We start from the raw sequence: 22,370 nt of genomic DNA, 5'->3' as shown, positions 1-22,370 counted from the left end.
TAGGAACTACCTGAGTTAGACTCACCTATTGACTGTCGAATATAAGGTATATGATTGTAACGCCCTGAAATTCGGGGGTCGAGCATAACTCAGCTCCCGAGTTCCAAAACATCACTTATGCAACATATTGAATGATGGATGTATGTTGTCTGTATTAGTGCATAAAACATGGAATAGATTAAGCCAAATAGTAAATATAATTCAGGGATAAGTGAAGAAAGCAAGCGGAAGACTTATAGAAATAAATGTGTACATGTGCGAATCCCTGAAATACATACACATACCAGGTCGTAATTCAAGTGTTACTATCAAAATTATAAGTATCAAATTACATCATTTAATTCCCAAAAGAAATCCCAGCATCCCGCGCATCAGAACAAGGCTCACTAGAACCCGTCTGAAAACTGCATAAAAGAGAAAGCAGCCTCATCATCATCCATCTCCCGCTCTGCCTCAGAAGTCGCATCAACATCTGCAACATCAGCAACTAAGACAGAGTCTGGTGGGTGTTTAACACCGCCCAAGAACGTGGGAGTAAGTGATCAACTCAGTGGAACAATAAAGCAAAGGTTAACATGTTATCAATTCAATCAATCAGTAATGATAAAGCAGAATAATCAAACATGTCCTAAGTACTCTTGTTAATGCAAGGATGTATGAAAAATGATGCGTGCCCTCACGCGTACACCCTCAGCGTCTTCATCTTACGTTATGCATGACATCGCCTCAAAGTGCGCCACGTCTACAAAGCACATGCAAATGCGGTGCATGAACATGATTACCAAGTTGTTATTAGTCCTTTTCATATAGCAGGATTGGGAGGCTAAGATACCTTCCTCATATCATCATCCAAACAATGATCCATTCTAGGGTCGTCAGTCCTAGATATCTCATACGATCATATGGTTGTAGGTTGTTGCAAAGGGCTTATCACCAATCAATGCACGCCTATCATACGTTCATTACTACACTAAGGCTCGTCACCTCATTGCGGTATCCAGGCATGCTCGAGGTCACTACAAAGGGCTCGCCACCAATTAATGTAGGCCGACAGTACGACTATAGTGTCCCATACCACCATAATCGGCTCACGAGTTTGGTTGCTCACTGGTCACTACGGGGAGGCTCGTCACCCCAGCGTAGGCCGACAGCTCGACCACGGTGTCCTATACCACCATGTCCGGCTCATGAGTCTTAGCGGATCAAGGTACCAAGGTTAATAGGATTTCACTGGTAAGTTCGGTACCCTAGATTCAAACAATAGCGTCCATACATAGTGAACATACATCGGACAATCGGGTTACTTGACAAACTCGACTAGCACGAGCGCACGTTGGGTTGAGCGACATAGAGTACGCATACACTCCGCGTTGCCAAACCACTGCCGACAACTCTAATACGACTCGGGTTTATCTAATACGTCCTACGTGGCGAAAGCAACCTCAACCACGAACTTAAGGCCGATTACCAATTTCCTGGACTAATGCATAGTCCCACACACATTTCACTACAACAGATATTCATATCTACAATTTAGAATAGAAATGGAACCACAACTCAAATCATATGGTATGTAAGCATCTGAAGAATATCAACTTAACATGGATTTAAGCATAAGTAAGACTTGAAATTAAATAACAAGAATGTAACTTACATGAAGGAAATCATACACATCAATAGGAGTGTTGAGAATCACTTCTCAACGCCTGCAAATAGTGTTATAAGTTACACTTTAGATCATTCAGACATTTCTACAAACACTTAGAATACATAGTTCAACATACATGACGTATGTTGGAATACACACATTTGGACAATTCCTTTCACCAAGGAGTTGTCACACATACATCTAGCATAAGTACACAACAAATAATCATGGCAATCACATGTTCATAATTTATACGCATACGGTACTTTATACATACACATAGAATACACAAATCTCAATATAACACATGCATATCAGGAACGCAACATAAACATAACATTTGGCATGTGAAATCTCATCCATAACAAGAATAAACCATTCACTGGCATTGAAAGCCTTGAAAACATAACCTATACACTTAAAGTCCGCACATTAAGCCAGAAAAGAACACCGAACTGATTTCAGATGATATGTCTTCGTCAACGGCTACAGAATAACCTAAGATAAGAATAGAAATGAGCTACAACAATACAAAGACTATTCTAAGCTCCAACACAGATTAGGGTTAGGTTATCTTACCCAAAGATGAACTCAGAATCGCCGGAATAATGATTCAAAGTGAAGGTTAAAGGATGAAGGAGAACATGAAAGAATCTAAGATGATTCACCAACTTCTCTCTCACTTTCTCTCTCTTTTCCTCTTTCTTTCTTAGGTAGGGTTAGGAAATTCGTATGGAAAAGAGAGCTAGGGTTTTAAGGACTATAAATAGGCCTAATATTGATGAAAATAACCCCAGGGCCAAGGTATACTTAGGGTATAACCAAAACCGGCCTCTCATGATCCAACGAAGCACTTCTGGTAGACCTATAACCACAAAAGGTCGGACTTAAGCTCACTGACCATGGATCTAGGTCAGGCTGAGTTTTCGTACCGACCGGCTTTACAGATCAGCCGTGGCGGACCACACTCAATTCAACGGTCACTGAATCTCGATCAGGTCCACAAGCACAAGGACATGCCTGGGCCACCTTCCTTGATCAGAGGGTGAAATTGGGTCAGAATCCAACGGTCAGATTGCTTAAAATCGTCGTGCAAGCGACACGACTCAGATTTCATAAAATCACATTTACTTTCCAACCGTTCTCACACTCTTCACTCCGAACTCAATCAAATCGACCCAGAACATCACATGGACTTGATTTTTGAGGTGAAGGTCAAGTCCAACATGGTGACCGCAACAGCTTAAGATCATCGCTATCGAACTTTCGACGCGCAGTCCATGTCCGATCCAGAACTTCCAAAATTTCCCCAGAACAACTGGATTTAGCAATGAATCCCAAATTTTAGAGTAACATAGCGCTAACTAATCTATAGGTTTTGAGTCATGCAGATCGAATTTAAAGTGATTGATGCAAATTTCACAAGCAATCGAGTATAGCGCTAATTACCCCAAATAGCTACTAAGGAAAGAATAGCACAAAATTTTCAGGGTCATTACAATGATACCCACATCCAACAACTTAATTACCTCAGCCTTAACCACTTCTTTCATATTTGGATTGAGTTGACATTGTAGTTGTCGGGAGGTTTTTGCATTATCCTTAAGATGGATGCGGTGAGTACAAATCAAAGGGTTAATTCCCTTGAGGTCCACAATCGACCATCCAAGAGCTCCTTTATCTAAATGAGAGTGAAAATGAACACGCTCTCTTATTCTTTCTCAAGGTGGGAAGAGATCACTACTGGGTATGTCTCATCTTGACCTAAATAGACATATTTAAGATCAGCGGGCAAAGGTTTTAGATCAAGATTCAGTGCTTTGAGGTAGACGGTAGGGGCACTACATCGGTTTGGGGAAAATTTTTAAATCATAGCCTCCACCTGTTAACTTCAAGTACCAGCATAGCATCAAGTAAGGTATCCATCTCCCTAATCATGTCATCATCTAAATCAGGGGAGTGGGCCAAGCATGTCTCAAGAGTATCAGAGTATAGAGTCAAGAGTGCTCTATCTTCCACGAAAGAATCGATCATGTTAATGTCATGAGTATCGTCATCATTCTTTGGCTGTTTGTTCATATTGAAAAAGATGTTGAGCTCCAATGTCATATTTTTAAAAGATAAATTCATAATTCTATTCCTATAATTAATGATAGCATTTGATGTAGCAAGGAATGAGCGACCAAGAATGACAGGTATTTGAGTGCTCACATCTATGATGGGTTGAGTATCCAAGACAATAAAATCAACTGGATAGTAGAATTTATCACCTTGGACCAACACATCCTCAATCATCCTTCTCGGTACACGAACTGAGTGATCGGCAAGTTGTAATGTGGTCCGGGTGGGTTTTAATTCACCTAGACCTAATTGTTTGTAAACCGAGTAAGGGATTAGATTTACGCTCGCCCCCAAGTCAAGAAGTGCGTGCTCAATCCAATGGTTCCTAATTACATAAGTGATGGTTGGGCTACCAGGATCTTTGTATTTTTATGGCACATCTTGCTTGAGGTTGACACTCACTTTTTCTGTCAAAAAGATTTTCTTTTGTATGTTTTGCCGTCTTTTGGTCGTACATAAATCTTTTAAAAGTTTGGCATATAAAGAGATTTGTTTAACGACATCCAGTAGAGGGATGTTGACCTTCACTTGCTTAAACACCTCTAAAATATCCTGAGTTAGAGAGAGGTTTTGGTGCAATCAACCGTTAAGGGAATGATGCAATCGACTTACATTGAGGTTCCCGTTCTAACCCATGTGGAGCATTGCTAAGTCTATCATTCTTATCTATTTTTGGATCCTTAGGTTTTTCAGCCCTCACCGGAATATATTTTTCAATTATCTTCCCACTCCTAAGAGTGGTGATAGACTTAGCCTGCTTCGTCTATTTTGAAGAGCTTGGGTCACTGATTTCACATTTCTATTTTAGGTTGGGGAGAGGCTGAGCCGGCAGGATCCCTTTCTCCCCAATCGAATTTTTTGTTTCAAGGTCGTGTATGGCTTTTGTAAGGTCTTGAAAGGCTCATAGAATACCTTGATTAAAAAGCTCTTGGTTTTGTATATGTTTTAAGACCAGATCCTCTTGAGGTTTCCTTTAATTCAGAAATTGGTTAAGGATCGCTTGAGGAGTAGCCGTTTGTCCGTTCCTCTAACTAAAGTTTGGATGGTTCCTCCAGCTTGAGTTATATGTATTTGAGGTTGGTCTACTGAAAGGTTTTTGGTAGTTATTTACGACATTTGATTGCTCATTCAATATCTCTTGAAAAGTAGGAATCATTGGGTAATTCTCAGTTGTATGTATGTTACAAGCACAAATACTATAAACAACTTCCGTAGTCTTTTTGGGTTCTACCTTCTTAAGTTCCATGGCCTCGACTTTTCTTATGGGTTTGGCCACTCTTGCATTTATATCATCTTCCTCTTTTAGGACATAAATTCCTCCCCTTACTTTTGATTGAGTAGGCTTAGAAGTGTTAATTCTTGAAGAGGTATCCCATGATTACGCGTTTTCAGCATGTTTATCAAAATAATCCCACGCATCATTGGCTTCCTTATTCATGAATTCCCCATTACACATCATCTCCACAAATTGGCGCAAGGGTGAGGTCAATCCCTCAATGAAAAAGCTTGTTATATGCCATGTTTTGTATACATGCTGTGGACATGAATTTATGAGATCCTTAAATTGCTCCCAACATTGGAAGAAGGTCTCATCCTCTTTTTGCGCAAAATTCATGATTGCTTTTCATAAGGTATTTGTTTTATGATAGGGGAAGAACTTTTTAAGGAACTCCCTTATCATCTCAGCCCATGTGCCAATGGACCTTGGTTTTAAGGAATGTAACCACGACTTAGAATTTTCTTTCAAAGAGAAAGGAAACAATTTCAGTCTAACTATGTCCTCAGACATGTTTGGGAAGTATAATGTAGATATGCTTTAATCAAACTCTTTCATATGCAAGTATGGACTTTCAGATTCTAGTCCATGAAACTTAGGGAGGAGTTGAATTACCCTTAGTTTAATACCCACAGTTCCTGTATTCAATGGAAATATCATGTAGGAAGGTGTACTCACCCCCACCGGTTCTAAATAATCTCATAGAGTACGAGGCGGGGTGCATTCTGCACCTCGTTTTCATCTTCAACTTCCTCAACTGGGGTTGAGGTTGATTTGCAACCATCACTTCTATTGACTTAAAGGGTTTCAAGTGGTGTCTAATCCTGTGATGGATAGGCAACCCTTCGATTAATCCTTCTTCATTCAAAATACGTAGAGTGTTACCACGTACACACTTGGGCATGAAACACTCTTAGCCCTTAAGTAACTAAATAACTAAGCCTAAAAAGAAAAGTTAAAAAACTAAAACAAGAGATCTAGAAAAGATAAGAGAGAGGGTTGAAACAAAATTACCGAATAAGAATTACTATGTTAGGATCCTACAAAACAGAAAACAATGTTAATTTCTAAAAATAATTTCAGAAAAAATCCTAACCTAAAAACATAATAGAAAAATAAATCCTAATCTCAACCTAATTCTAATACCAATTAATTTCAGAAAAACGTAGCCATAGTCCCGAGCAAAGGCACCAAAAACTTGTTCATAACCTCAAGTGTAGGGTTGCGATGTAGTAATAACTCGGTAAGACTAAGGTCGAATCCACAAGGACTAAACTTATATGTATTCTGTATAACTAGAACTAAAAAAAGATCTAAATTGAAATCTGAATAATTGAGAGTAATGGTGAATAATGTTGATTAAAACTTATGAATCTAAATGTGGGAACTAGGGTGCCAAGGATCCACTTGTAACTATCAAGATGCTACCTTAGTTAATTCAAGGAACACAATTGGAATTGGAGTCATATCCTATCCAATTAGAAGATAAAACAATTTAAATCAAATCTGAACTTTTTATTGACCTAATTCTCAATGGAAGAGAATTATGATGATTGGAAGGGATTCCATCACCCTACCATGCCTAGGAGATGATGGTGAATAACGTGATTTACTAATCTCACCATCTCAAAACAGGAAAAGAAAATATCCAAAGCTGTTACAACATCTATTGTAATTTGAGTTACAATAAATCATAGAAAACTAAAAATATTCCCTTAATATCAAACTAGAAATCAATGAAGTTCAATAAGAACAAGAATCAAAGCAAAATAAATATCCAAACATGCTATAAGCTTCACCTCTTAGCCCTAGCTAAGAGGTTCCATAGATATGATTGAAACCAAATCTCTTAAACAAAGCATGAAAAATTAACTAGGGAAGACGAAAAACTCTTTGGTGGCTGCTCCACCCTTTTGTATGCTCATTGAGACCTTTCCAAACCGTAGAAGATGCTTTCGAGCATCCTAAGGAGTCCTATTTATAGTTGTGGAACTCCAACTTTCACACCGAGTTGGAAAAATCCAGAAACCGCCTCAAATTTACGCACGTTGCGTAGTTTTCCAAAATAGACTCGAAGTTTAAACTGCCTCAAATTTATGCACTCCGCATAGTTTTCCAAAATAGACTCGGAGTTTCAGAATATGCTTTTTCAGGATAATTTTAGGAATATGTTTGTTTTCAGAATAATTTCAGGATTTCTTTTTTTCACTTCAAATCTTTGATTCACTTCATTCTTCACTTGGTTTTCTTGGATCTTTGGCATGTGAATTCTTCATTAATGACTTTCAAATCTTTAAATCTTTATTTAGTAATCTTTTGAGCATAAATCTTCATTTTGGCATCAATTTCATCTTAAGCTCTCGAAATCACCTCGCACATGAAAACATGCATAATTAAATCGATTAAGCACTATCCTATTTATAAAACCAAGGTATGAATAGGGAGAAATATGCAATATTTCACACTCAACACCTAATGGCCACTTTAACTGATGGATTAATTGAAATGTTAATTGGGCTTACCATTTGGGGATCGTTGTGCCTATGTGGCTTTTGGATAATTCCTTTTTATTGCATTCCTTGATAGGCTATTTTCCATCCATGGCTTTGATTAGATAATCACCTTATGTAGCTCTGATTAGATATTTTTCTTAAGCGGCTTGATGAATTATTTTTGTATAACCATGTGATGGCAAGTCACACTTTTTAAATTATGATTGGCTACTGCTTGAGGAAGTTACCATTAAATATCCTATTATTGGAGTATCATAAGCCAGGGATGGTGGTATGGGATACTATGCCCGATCTGTCAGCCTATGCCGGAGGACGAGCCCCCCTTAGTGACCCTTGATCTTTCTTAAATTTGCTGTTTATGATTGAAATAATAATGGTTGGGCTAATCATACATCCATAACATGTGTGCATTATTGGGTGCTTGGTTGATCGTTTGAAAGACCAGTGTACTATTTGAACGACTCTTTTTACATTTTGAATGAGTCAATTGTTTGAAAGACCCATACTTGTGTATGAATGGGCTGGCTGTTTGAAAGGTCCATTCATTTAGCATGTGGGTGTTATTAGGTGCCTGATTGAATATTTGAAAGACCAGTGTACTGTTCGAATGACCCTTTTTGTAATATGAATGAATCGATTGTTTGAAAGACACATTCTTTTGCATAAATGGACCGACTGTTTGAAATGTCCATTCACTTGTCCAAATGGATGAGCATCTTCAGTTGATGTGTATTCACGCATCCATGCATTTAAATAAGATTACATCTTGAAATATTTTGTATGTTTTATTATTTAAATTATGCCTAACTAATGCGGTAGTGTCTAATGTTGAGGGGAATTCATACTGAGTGGGCCACTCATCCTTTGAATATACGACCATGAACAACTCTGGATGATGGCTCTTATGAAGCAGACCCTAATGTTGACCCCACTAGGTTGGGAGAGGAATTCTTTAGGGAGGAGCCCCATCAGGATGTGGCTGAACTCTACAGGCTCAACCAATAGATCGTAGTTTATTTCTTTTTAGTTTTTGGTTAAAATATTTTATGAACATAGGTTTTGTACTAAGTCCCCAGTTAAGCAAACTACGATCTGATGATATGTGATATTTGATGGTGTATCATGCTTAGTTTTTTTTATCTCACACTTTAATTTCTATAGGTTTGCATCATATTTATAATTGCTTTCCAGGTAAACACCCCGGGTATTCAAAAAGGAGTACTATACTCAGGTTTTAAAAACCGGTGCATTACATAATATTATAGAAAGAAGGTTAACTCCCATAGATTATAAGTTGGAAGCCACTAACTACACTAGGAACTCAATGTTTGGATGCATTTTATTGATTAGTTGTTTAAGGAGAACTTAGTTTAAATGTTTAAAAGTGATATTAGGTTCTATTTTGTCGATATTACATTCTCATATCTTTAAATTTTACTCATATGTATAGGATTGCATAGAATGTTATTTTCTAAAGAGGTTTGAAATTTGGATTTTTGGAAGATTAATTTCAGCATGTTTTGATCAGGACTAACAAAATGCTGGTTTGGGGGTGTGTTGAGTGTGAAATATTGTATATTTTCCCCTTATTATACATTGGTTTTATAAACAGGATGTGCTAAATTGATCTAATTACACATGTTTTCTCTTGTGAGGTGTTTTTAAGAGCTAAGGAGAAAAGGATGCTTAAAGCATTGATTTAATGCTCAAAGAATAGCGTAGTGGAGGATTGGATCTATGAAAGTCAAGATTGAAGAATTTAAGTACAAAAAATCCAAGGAAGCCAAGTGAGGAAGAAAGAAAATCGAAGACTCAAAGTGAAGAAATTGGAAAGTATAGAAATCGACACTTTAATGCCATCGAAGCCATGTGCGATCTCATTGCAAAAATCATAAAATTCTTGATTTCATTGCTAGACAAATTCATGTACCATTCTATGCCATCGAAGCCATGTTTGATTTCATCGAAGCTAAGTTCGATCCCATCGAAGATCGAAGGGGGTTTGATGTCATCGAGAAAATACTAGAATTTGAGAGTTTATTGCTGGACAATTTTTTGATTTCACTAGGTTTCTTCAATGGGAGTTCGATGCCATCGAAGATGTGAAAGCTATGTAAATTCAAGGTCCTTTAAAGTCAGTGCAAATCAAAGCTATATAAAGGGATGTTTTATGCTTTCCTAGACACGAATTAAGGTAGGAGTAGAGAAAGGAGTTGTGAAGCTTCAAGGAGTCCTCCCTCCTCTTCAATCCTTTGGTTTTAGTTAGTTTTTTTTATTATAAATTTATAGATGTAGTTCAATTATGTCTATGGTTGGCTAATCTCCTAGCTAGAGCTAAGAGGTGAAGCTTGTAGTTCTTGTTAAAGTTTAGTTTACTTCGATTTAAGTTATTTGGTTTTTTATGTTGAACAACTCATTAATATTTAGTTAATTCTAGTTTATTTTGATTCATTATCGACTTTGGGCACATTGGATGCTTATGAAGACTATGCGTATTTTCTTACCTATTTTGTAAATGAATTGATCTATAGATCCCATTGATCTATCTTTGACTCCAAGCATGATAAATGCTTTGAATATACTACAATCAAGTCGCTGATGCTTTATGAGGGAACTAATTAAATGAAAGTTCAATTCTATTTTGAAGCATATGAATGATGATTTAATTGCGTTATTATTTGGCAAGATAGGATAAGACATCGATTCCAGCTGAGTGATCCCATTCAATCAAGTAAATTAACATTAAGGAAACTATAAATGGATCCTTGGCACTTTAGTATTCTATTTCTGATAGTTCTTTAACAATTACTCTTTAAACCAAGATTTTAGTAGTTAGTTTAGATTTTATTTCTAATTCTAACATATTCTAGAGATTGCACAATAGCAAGTCCCTATGGGTATTTCCTCAGTCTCATCAAGTTATTACTACATCACAACACTGCACTTGGGGTTGTCATAACAGATGTCTCTCTTTAATATGGCATCTGAACCACTGCCACGTAGTTTTCCAAATCCTTCTCTATTTGACATGTCTCTCTATTTATTTCACTTCTGAACGCCTCTCGGCCGCTTACTTCATTCCTGTCTGCAAAGGTTTTATTTTGGTTGCCATCAGTCATCATTTATATCTTAAAAAGCTCGACTTCACTTCTTATATAACTCCATGTCGATCGTAATGCTTCGTCGACCAACCACTGATGTGTAGTACTAACTTTATGCCAGTTGTAATCAGTAAAAAAGTGCAATAAGTGCTCTATCAACGAACAAAGCCAACCACCGATTCATGCTCTCTGTGTGACTGACCATCCACCTATTGAAAGTCTCAGTCCGAACTCGCGAGTTGTCTTCCTGTACTCATGTTAGTTCTACGATGTGTTGAATCCCCCTTTGTATATAAACCATCCTGGCTCACTTAATCTCAAGAGGTTCAACCCGAGATGTCGATACTCTTTCTGAATTTGGAGGAACAGGCACTGAACTTGGGGGTGGATTTCCTGCTTAGGCACTTGTTGTAGTTGCAACTCCTCATTAATAGGATGCTCGTTAGCCACGACAACAGTTGTTGAAGTATCATGACCACCCCTTCAGCTCATATTTCTGAATGATTACTGTTCCAACAAATATACTTATATCATAAAAGGAATTTATCGTCCCACTAAGTGTGCCAAAAAATGTTTGACACTCGATTTATTTTCTATTATGTGCCAAACATTTTTTGGCTGAAAACAAACCGATTAACTTTGGCCCCAAGGGCCAAAATAAGTATATACATCCAATAGATAGATTAACTTTGACCAGATTTAAAGCAGATCGATTGCTTACTCAATCACTTGCAGAATTTGATAATGATTAGGTGATAATCAGAGGGTGGGGTTCTTCCTCCGAAGATGGGTTACTATGTGCCCTCCACAAGAAAAGCATTTCAGAATACCAGTGTAAATAAAAAAAGAGGAAAAACTTGTTAGTGCACTCATCTTGTACATATGTTTGTCAATCACGTGACTAGTTGTGTTAAGTAGTCGGATGAGTTCTTGGCAAATGAAGACTAGTGACGCAACTGGATCAGAAGCACTAAAGCCACATTGAAGACAAAGAACCACTTTTATGATCTTGACCTTGCAGATGGATGATCCCAACCCAAATAGGAAAACTTACTTAGGTCATCTATTTAAAACCAATTCCGAGTTCATATTTTCTATCCTTTAGTCTTCGCTTTAGCAAGTCCCAAGTTGATGAATGATTAAATGAACAAACAAGAAAATCTGTCCACATTCGGTAGGAAGAAGGTGCCACCGAATAACACATTCGGAATCGTCGAAGATACTTTTGGTGTTACCGAAGGTGCTTAAAATAGTCTAGCAACATTACAAAGATAATTCGGTGTCACCGAATGGATATTTCGGTGACGCTGACTGTTATCAACGAATAAAATTTAGTGCCACTGAAAGGAACCTTTTTCATTCAGCAACTTGAGGAATTAATTTGGTACTACCAATTGATATTTCAGTACCACTGAAGCAAGTTCGATGATATCGAAGTTGGCTTCGGTAGCACCATAAACTAGCCATTTTCTATCTGTTAGAACTTTCTATATATAAAAGCGGCTTGTAGAAACTTGCAAAATGAGTTGAAAAAGGCATCTTAGAGTCTCTAGTATATCCCAAGCTTATTCTAGCCTACCTAGACTCTATCCATATGAGTTTCATGCTATCTTCATTGTGATCTTTCACTTCTATGAGCATTCAAAGCTCCTATTAATGAAGAACATGAACTCGTGCCTTCTCTAGAGTACAAAGACCAAACCAATAGGAAAACCCTTTGTATTTTGATACTTTAGAGCATCCATAGGTTGAATCCCTTAGGAAATCCACTCATTATCCTAGATAGGAGATTCAACCAACTCCTATTACCTTGGTCACCTTTATAGGTATATCTTATGCAAGGTTCCTGATCGTGAAGCTGAGCCAATAGAAAAATCCAAGCTATGCGATTGGGGGAGCATCGGGAAGCTGATTCAAGCATGAGAGCGTGAAGATCAAGCAACTCAACATGAGCTAACAAAAAGGACTCGATCCGACAAGTAAACGTCATTGTTAAGACTCCACAGCTTAGTCTTTATCCTCTTGTAGGATTGAGGCTAAGAGTTTGCTATCAACAAACTTGATTAGGTGACTTGTGTGGGACCTTGGCCGATAGGCCTAAACGGAGGTGCTTAGTGTGGGACCTTGGCCGGTGGGCCTAAACGTAGGTGCCTTGTGTGGGACCTTGGCTGGTGGGCCTAAACGTAAGTGCCTATTGTGGGACCATGGCCGTGGGGCCTAAACGTAGGTTCTGGATTAGGACCTTGGCCTATGTGGCCTAAATTGTTGGGTCCACGAGTAGGACCCTTGCTCTTGTGTAGAGCATAAATCTTAGGTTCGGGATTAGGACCTTGGCCTGTGTGGCCTAAACTATCAGGTTCAAGATTAAGACCTTGGCCCGTGTAGCCTAAACTATAAGGTTTGGGATTAAGAACTTTACTCTTGTGTAGGGCATAAATTGTAGAGTCCTTATGTAGGGCTGTAAAGGTTTGAGGTGAACCTGATTTAAAACCTCCGATAGTGAAATCCGGTACACTCATGGGTTGAGTGCATCTGCCAAGAGTGGAGTAGGCACGTAGCCGAACCACTATATATGATCGTGTTTGGGATTGCTATTTGCGCATTTATTTAATTATGCTTGTGTTTAAATATGATGCATGATTAGATGAATATTTAGGATTGACAGGAATCACATCTCACACACCCATATATGCTAGTTGCTTAATTTGCATATATAGCGTAGCTTATGTGACTGGACCCTCTATTGACTTGGAAGCCTTTAGAGTTAAAATTGCCTTGCTTAGTTTAATTGTAAATTAGTTTAAGTTGGGCAATTAGGATTTTAAATTTTCATAATTTTTAAATGGTCCTAATCACCCCCCCTCTAGGACTTAGTCTACATTCTATAGCTCTACCATATTCCGTACTTAGATGTATTGCGGCACATTAACCGTAATTTCAAAACTCACAATTGGTCACTGGGAGTAACTACAAGAATGCATCTCTTGAAAGAAGTGCTTGATATTGGACAAAGAACAAATCCATCGCATGTGCTTAGCACTACGTGAAAAAGGGGAAAATAAGATGAATTTTGAGACAGTTGTAAACCATCTCTAAATCCCTTGGTTTAAAGACAACTATGGACCGTCTCTAAAATTTCAGGGGGCTCTTAATCGTCTTTAATATGAAGAAAAATTGTCTTATAAATGTTGAACATTCACAAATCATTTAAGATAGTTGGAATCCATCGGTAACTGCAGAGAAAAGACGGCTATCGACCTTCTAAATAAAAGACGGTCCTTAGCTGTCTTATAGGCAGTCATCTAAGACGATCAGAGATCGTCGGCGTTAGAGACGGTCCTTAGTTGTCTTATAGGTAGTCATCTAAGATGGTCAGAGACAGTCTGCATTAGAGACAGTTCTTAGTGTCTTATAGGGGTTATCTGAGACGGTCAGAGACCGTCTGCATTAGAAACGGTCCTTAGTCGTCGTATAGTGGTCATTTGAGATAGTCAAGGACTTTTGCATTAGAGACGGTCCTTAGCCGTCGTGTAGTGGTCATCTGAGATAGTCAGAGACTGTCTGCATTAGAGATGATCCTTAGCCGTCTTATAGTGGTCATCTGAGTAGATCGTCTGCATTAAAGATGGTTTTAAACCGTCTTACCCTTCCACTTCCACGACTCCCTCGCACAAGGTGGAGCATGCCTTAACATGGGGTTACTGTGGGGGTCGCCTTGATGTATGTATTAAGTATCTAGGCCATCCATTAGTTCTTTTAAATCAATATTGGGCATTATCCCAAAAATTGAAATAGATCCAATTACCAAGTGGATCATACCATTTGAAAGTGGTGATTGACTTTCCTTACCATCCATTTTTCCATTGCATTTTATGAAATGAGACCAAAAGTTAAACAGACCAAAAGTGGACCACACCATAAGAAGCAACGATGATAATCATACTCACTATTTTAACTTTCCCAGGGGCCATCATGATGTATAGTTACCATCCAACTGATACATAAAGTTGTGTATTTCCAGATGAAAGTAAAACACAAATATTATTAGCTCAATCCAAAACTTTCGTGGACCCCAGAAAGTTTTCAATGTAGGAATTTAATCACCATTATGTGGTTTGATTGTGTGATGGATATGCTTCAATTTTTAGCTTATTTCGGGAAAAATGGATGAATGGTGTGAAAGGACCCCATACATCACGGTCGCCAGTTGGTGCCCCTACCCATTTTAAGTTGGAGACAGCAGAGGGTAGGATGCAATCTGCATTTGTCGCGTGGGCCGTGATCACACATAATCCGTACGGAAGCGGATTGGTTGGTGTACCACACACACCACGGACCTATCTAGTGTGTACATGTTATGTGAAAATCAAAGTTATATGGGCCCCACCATGAGACAAAAAATGAATCATATCCAAAGCTCAAATGGACCACAACAAAAATAGCAGTGGGATAATGATTTTCACCATTAAAAAATTTGTAGGGCCGACCATAACGTTTATTTTCCATCCAATCTGTTCATAAGGTCACAAGTACCTGGATGAAGAGGAAAAACAAATTTTATATTAATCCAAAACTTCTGTTACCCCAAAAGGGTTTCAATGGTAGACGTTCAATCCCTCACTACTTTTTTCAGTGACTTTATCTTTAGATTTGTCTTATTTTTCGGCTCAAGCATTACGACGAGCTCGCCAAATGGATGGACGGTTTGGATATAACACATACCTCATGATTGGACCCACAGAACTTGCTGACGTCAACACACTAGCTATATAGCTAGTGTGTAGTACACCAGCCAATCTGCTTCTCTCGTGTAGACGTGGATTAGCTACTGACATTTTGAGTAGGGACACAGATTTCTTTCGCAGGAAGTTCCTGCACAAGGATTCGGGGTGGGGCCCACCGTGATGTTTGTTAGAAATCTACTCCGTGTATCATTTTTCAAGATCATTTTAGGATATGAGATGAAAAAATAACGTGATCCAAAACTTAAGTGTGTCACATGAGAGGAAATAGTGGGGAAAGAAATTCTGACCGTTGAAACCTTCCTAGGCTCCACCTTGATGTTTATATGCCATCCAAACCATTTATAAGATCAATCCCACTGGGATGAGGTGAAAATACAAAAGACGTAATCCTGATACAAAACTTTAATGGCGATAAGATAGTTTCAACAACGCTCATTGAATCCCCACTGTTTCCTCTCGTGTGGCCCAATTGGGTTTTGGATCCACCTCATTGTTTGTGGCATGTCCTAAAATGAGCTATAAAAATGGATTGATGGGTGGATTTCTCAAAAATATCTCAGTGGGCCCCACTCTGCATCCTTGCGCAGGAACTTCCTTTGAAAGCCTTTAGTAGGAAATCCACGTCCGTTGAGTAGCCAGACTCGCTACTGAAGTGACGTTACCAAGTTTTGTGAGAGCCACCATGATGTATGTGTTGTATCCATGTAAGGTCTGTATCCTACACCGTACCATTTCATAGGCTTTCGCGGTCCTCCCGGTCGAATTCTGGCAACCCACAACCTATAATCGGCGTTTGCGCGTGATTCTAAGTCGAATCCTGTATATCTATGTCGACTCGACTTGAAACTTGTATCCTAGCAACTGTGCCATCGCCGCAGTTCCAACGCCGCATCTCACGCACTGATGTGATACCTAGGCCAGAAGTTGTAGGCCCGCGTTTATCTTGAGGAAAACGCCATGCATTATGAATACCGAGGGATCTATACAATACATCACATCAATCCATCATCAATGTCAAGTATACAACCTTACCTAGCCCATCCCTCTCCCATTCCCAAAGTCTCTCTCTCCACCCATACCTTTCCATCCCATCTCTTACACAAACTACTCCACCCATCACTCACACATCACTCACCTATCTCATTTCATCCCATCACTTCTCTCTCTCTATCTCTCTCTCTCTCTCTCTCTCTCTCTCTCTCATTTCTCTCTTCACTCCCAAGCAACCCAAGATAAGCTAACGTCCAAGCTCTTCCCAAAGAGAGCCTAGTGTGGCCCACTCCCTACCCCCAATCTCCCATCTTAGCCATCCAATCTTCATCATCCACCATCAAAGAGCAAGCTAAGGAGCTTAGGAGTCCAAGGAGCCAAAGAAGTAGGCCAATAGGTGGGTGATCCACCGTTGATTTCCATTTAAGGGCCCACTTATGTTGGGACCCATTTTGATGTATGTGTGTGATCAAAGAGGGGCCCATAGTGGCGGGGTCCCTCCACTATACTGATCTCTCTCTCTCTCTCTCTCTCTATTTTTCACATGTCATGGCCCACCTATGATGTATGTATTTTTATCCATACTATCCACACTTGGGACCATGTGGCCGTGTGGCCCACCCGGATGGATCCCATCATGATGAATGTATTTGACCTTTGCTGTCCAACCAAGTGGACCAAACCAGGGGCCCACCCATGTGGACTCCACTGATGTTTATGTTCTATCCATGCCGTCCATCACATGGACCCATTGCTCATGTGGCATGCTCACTGTCCATTGCTTAGACGGTGGGCCACTTTGTTGTATGTATTTTATCTAGCTGTCCATCACTGGACGCTGGACGCTACTGATCTGTAATAAAAGAAAAGAAAAAAAAACAACAAATAATAATATATATATATTATAATATATATAATATATTATGGTGGGCCCCACGTGGGACCCACCTTTGTAGAAGCTGATAGGTCGGTGTACCTACAACAACTATATAGCTGTTGTATTGTCATCAGCAAACCTCCATCATGAGGCACAAGTTATATCCCAACCGATCATCCATTTGTTGGTGGGGCCCACCTTATACATTGTATCCACGCCAACCATCCATCTGTGGGCCCTATCATGAGGTATGTGTTAAATCCATACCGTCCAACACCCTGGACGGGTGGGACCTACCCTTATGTATTGTATCATCATCGTCCAATCTCTGGATGGTGATTGGCTGGACCACCTCAAACCAGCTGTTTAGCTGTTGGATGAGTTCCAGCAAGACTGTGGGCCACAACCCTGATGTATGTGATGATCCACACCATTCAGATGTCTAGACGGTGGACCACACTGAAATGTATGGGTCTTATCCACACCGTCCAGATGGCTGGACCGTGGGACCCACGCCAAGATGTATGTGCTACATCCAAACCATCCATTTAATTGTTGAGCTTGTCTTAAGGCTTGAGATTAAAAATAAGACAGATCTATCAGGTGAACCACACTGCAGGAAACAACGGAGGAGTGAACGCCTATAATTGAAACCCTTTTGGGAGCACAGAGGTTTTGGATCAGTGTAAATTTTGTTTTTCCTCTTAATTTAGGTCTTTGTGACCTTATGAACAGATTGGGTGGAAAATAAATGGGTGGAAAATAAATGTTATGGTGGCCCTGTGTGGTTTAAACAGTGGAAAACATTATCTCCACTATTATTTGCGGTATGGTCCAGATAATCTTTTGATATGATTTTTTTTTTTTTGGAAATGCTCTACAATGATCTTTAAAATATAGATGAATGGTGTAGATGATGAGGCCCATTGGTGTGGCTCGTTGACGCGGCCCACTTGATGTATATGAGGCCCATTGGTGTGACCCACCCACTTGACGTATATGAAGCCCATTGGTGCGGCCCATTGATGCAGCCCACTTGATTTATATGAGGCCCATTGGTGCAGCCCATTGATACGGCCCACTTGATGCATATGAGGCCCATTGGTGTGACCCATGTGATGCAGCCCACTTGATGTATATGAGGCCCATTATGATGTATTTGAGGCCCATGAGTTAAGGTCCAATGTGATGTATATAAGGACCATGAGTGAGGCCCAATGAGATGTATGTGAGGCCTTTGTGTGAGACCGAATGTGATGTATATGAGGTCCATTGCGATGTGTGATTTTACCATGATGTATGTAATGATGTTTATGACGGGCCATGTCTTGGGATTAATGATGGTTTGATGTCTACATTGTAAGAGCAATGATGGTTAGATGTCCGCAATGTAACTCTCCCTAGGGCCCATTCTTAGGCCCATACTTGTTGTGTGTAGGCCGTCTAGGCCCATCTTCAATACGAATAAAGTTCATCACCATATAACATGCTTAGTATAACTCCATGATTCATGCTCATATGCATCATATGTATGCTTGATATGAGGAGTGACTGATCATAGTATATGCCTTCGGGCAGATTGTTTATGGGGCTCCCTGATAGGCGGAGTTGCCCCACATGAGCGCCCGGTACGCGCAGGATTACTGCATGACTGATAGTGTGATTCATGCACCTCGCATTTGTATGATATGATTACTATACGCCCTAGCGACATCAGGGCTGTGGCCTCCACAAGCATATCATGGATGGCAGGATTAGACACTGGAAATACTGTTACTAGCATCAGGGCGCCATAGATGTCCCTGGGTGAAAATCCCTAAACCTGATAGTACCAGAGGATGACTCCAATGTCAAGACCGAGTGGATACATGAGCGCATAAGGGCCGAATACCAGGAGGCCGCGTCTCCCACTGTGTCGTGGTCGGTTGGAAGGGGGTGTGGCCTTACCCGTCCGAGGGTGGGGGCATTTCTAGGCTGAATATGACCAGCTCGTGAATGGGTCCGCTATCGACATGCCGGATAAGTATTGGCAGGCTATTGGCTAGGCGGATAGTGAGGTTTCTTATGCTCACTTGGACTGTGCAACTCGAAAAGGGGCAGTGTCATTTAGAGTATACTAAACCTCGATGATTGTCTAGTGTGAGAACTGTATTGATATTTGATGCTCTAGTGATGAGCTGCATTGATATGTGGATTCAGATGAGGATTGGTATGCTTGAGTTGCATCTTGCATCACATGGTCTTGATATGGCCGATAGCATTCATGCCTTGCATCGCATAGCCTTGGTACAGCTTATAGTATTCATGGATTCGCCAACATATTCCTCATTACTCTGATATTGCATTCTGAGCATACTTATATTGCGCACACACTTACACCACCCTCTAAGCTTTCTATAAGCTTATGCATGATTGATGTATGCAGGTGACTCCAGGACACAGTTGTAGCTTAGTAGGAGTAGGAGCTACAGTGGAACTTCATGTGTTTCCATTATTATTATCTTGTATTTCCCTTTTTACGCATTGTACCCTAAAGTTTTTTATCATAGTGGATTTTGTGATGGTGTTCTTGTGGTTATTGTTGGTGGGTTATGCTTATGGTTATGCTTATTACGAATCAAATTGATGTTGAAAATTCTCCTTGTAAGATCCCAGGATCGGAATTTGGTATATGGGTGCCAAGAGCTGAGAATGGGGTACTATGGAGGCTGTCAGCACCGAATTCGATGATCAAAAATTTTGTGAGCCCGGTTTCCGAGTTTGAGGCATGATAATCCACACCGTCAATCCATTTGAAGATATCAATTTAAGGCATGAGCCAAAGAATGAGTTAGATCCAAAGCTCGAGTGGACCACACCACAGAAAAGAGCGTAGAGAGTGACGCTCACCATTAAAAATTTTTAAGGGCCACAAAAGTTTTCGATCAAGCTAAAATTTGTGTTTTCCCTTCTTTCATGTTTGTCTTAACTTATGAACACATTGGATCACAGATAAGCATCATAGTAGACCTTAGGATGGTTTCAACGATGGGCGTCACTCTTTCCACTGTTTTCTGTGATGGGTCCACTCAATCTTTGGATCTGATTCATTCTTTGGCTCATGCCTTAAATTGATATCTTCAAATGGATGGATGGTGTGGATATAACACATACATCATGATGGGTCTCACAGAACTTGGTGACGTCACTTCAGTAGCCAATCAGTATCTAATCTGCGTCCCTCTCGTGCTCCCTCACACTAGCCCTCTCTCCCTCTCCCTCTCCCTCTCGTCCCCTCTCCCTCTTGCAATCTTGCAGCCACTCTCCTGATGATCCATCGTCAGGTAAAAATGGAAGGTTTCTTCCCATCAGGTAAAAACAGAGGGTTTCTTTCCCAAATTCGATTATCCATCACGTTGGTCTCTCTCTCTCTCTCTCTCTCTTTCTCTCAAACATTGAATGTCAAACCCTAGTCCGTTTTCCTCTATTTGTTTTCTTTCATCTCTTTAATTTTCTTTTTAACGCCCATTTGGTTGATTCAAATATCATAAACTTTTATGAGATTTTGTACCAAATTAGACTGATTAATCATGATATTTGGTGCATTTTTGTCTAATATCTCTATGCATTTTCATTTAATATCTTTGTGCATTTCATGAGATTTCTTTGTGATGCCCTTTGGTTTATTCAAAGGCTTATTGAATCTTTTTAATGCACTTTTATGAGATTTCTAATATCACTGATTAATCTTGTTCATGCCCTACCAAAATGTGATGGTGTTGATGATTATGGCAACAATAACCAAGTATTTGTTGAGCAAATGTATGGTTGTTTGAATTGGTTCTGAACCATCTAGATGGTTTGAATTGGTTTTGATAATGGATTTGAACATTTTTGTTGTCAGCATGGTTTGCACATCTAGAATGCTCCTTTTTATTGCATCATCTAGGCAGGATTAATTTGAAGAAATATACAGATTATAGAGGCATTCTACTTATTTTATTGTACTTCTGATTAAATGTTTAAGTACCTTCATCGTATGGACCTCATTTTATAGTTCCATATCCAAGTATGAATGCCACTTCAATAACATCCATTGATTTTGTTTTTGAATGAACAAATCTGGTTCTCTTCACTGAGTTCTTTAACAATCAGATTCTTGCTCAATTGGAACATTATATTAATTTAACAAGCGACATCCTCACAGGTTGCTGAGTTAGTTTTTGGAAAAAAAAAAAAGAGTGATATTTCAGGCATCTCAGAAGCCATTCCATATCTCTGTGGTCATTCTTAACAAAGTTTTGAATGTTCACTAGCCCTACTAATACTACAACTGATTCATGATATGTTAGATTATCATATTTAATTCAGTTTTACTATTCACTTTTTTTCCAAGTCCTGTATGTGCTATTCCATTCCATAGCTTGCACTTCTGATGGAAATTTGATTACTTGACATTAGGTTTTTGAAGGATAGTTTGGGGCTTAGGGATCTTCTTTTCTAAGTATGAAATGCTGATTATACATGGTTTAATGGTTATCTTGAGTAAAATTCGATTCAAGGTTGTTGTAGATATCAGTCTTTTCTTTGTTGTTTACTTTTTAAAGACAATGTAGATGATTGTCTGATAGTCTTGGGTTTTGATTCTAGTATTAGCTATTTACTTACTTTCTTGATTATATGGTTCATGCAATTGAATAGCTTCTCTATTTTTTTTTTAAAATTTTTTGGCAGGGTGTATTGGGAATTATTCTTGGAGGCGGATGTAGGTATTATGAATCTATCAACGTATCCATCCTAAGCTTTTAATCTGTAGGGCCACAAATTTGGTAAAGGACTTGCCTTGGAATTCCGAACATTGTATTAATCAGACGATCTCAATTCTTAACCATGTCAGCCATCGAATTCTGATTTCAAACCATTTTCTTTTTAATTGTCTATTTGATAGCCACCAGTGGGATGTTTAAGGTCATCTGATAAGTGGGATCTGTTTTGTCCACAACATCCCAATTTTGGGTTGGTTTGTGTTAGTCCATCATTTCTTGTGTTTGGTGGATGAGTGACCATCATTTAAGAAATGGAGTCCCATTGTTGCATAACTGTTAAGCATTGATCTTAGC

At 39.3% G+C, this 22,370-nt stretch overlaps 1 non-coding gene across 1 annotated transcript; it reads left to right on the top strand.

Annotated features, from left to right (window-relative positions):
* The first annotated feature begins 5,295 nt into the window (after positions 1-5,295).
* On the top strand, positions 5,296-5,403 carry LOC131219791 (small nucleolar RNA R71). The gene has a single exon (XR_009158435.1). It is a non-coding gene; the product is annotated as a small nucleolar RNA R71 (small nucleolar RNA).
* The last annotated feature ends 16,967 nt before the right edge of the window (positions 5,404-22,370 follow it).

Source organism: Magnolia sinica, chromosome 11 (genome assembly GCF_029962835.1).
Source record: "Magnolia sinica isolate HGM2019 chromosome 11, MsV1, whole genome shotgun sequence".
Taxonomy (NCBI): domain Eukaryota; kingdom Viridiplantae; phylum Streptophyta; class Magnoliopsida; order Magnoliales; family Magnoliaceae; genus Magnolia; species Magnolia sinica.
Note: the sequence above shows the minus strand (reverse complement) of the source record. Positions and strands in the feature narration are given on the sequence as shown.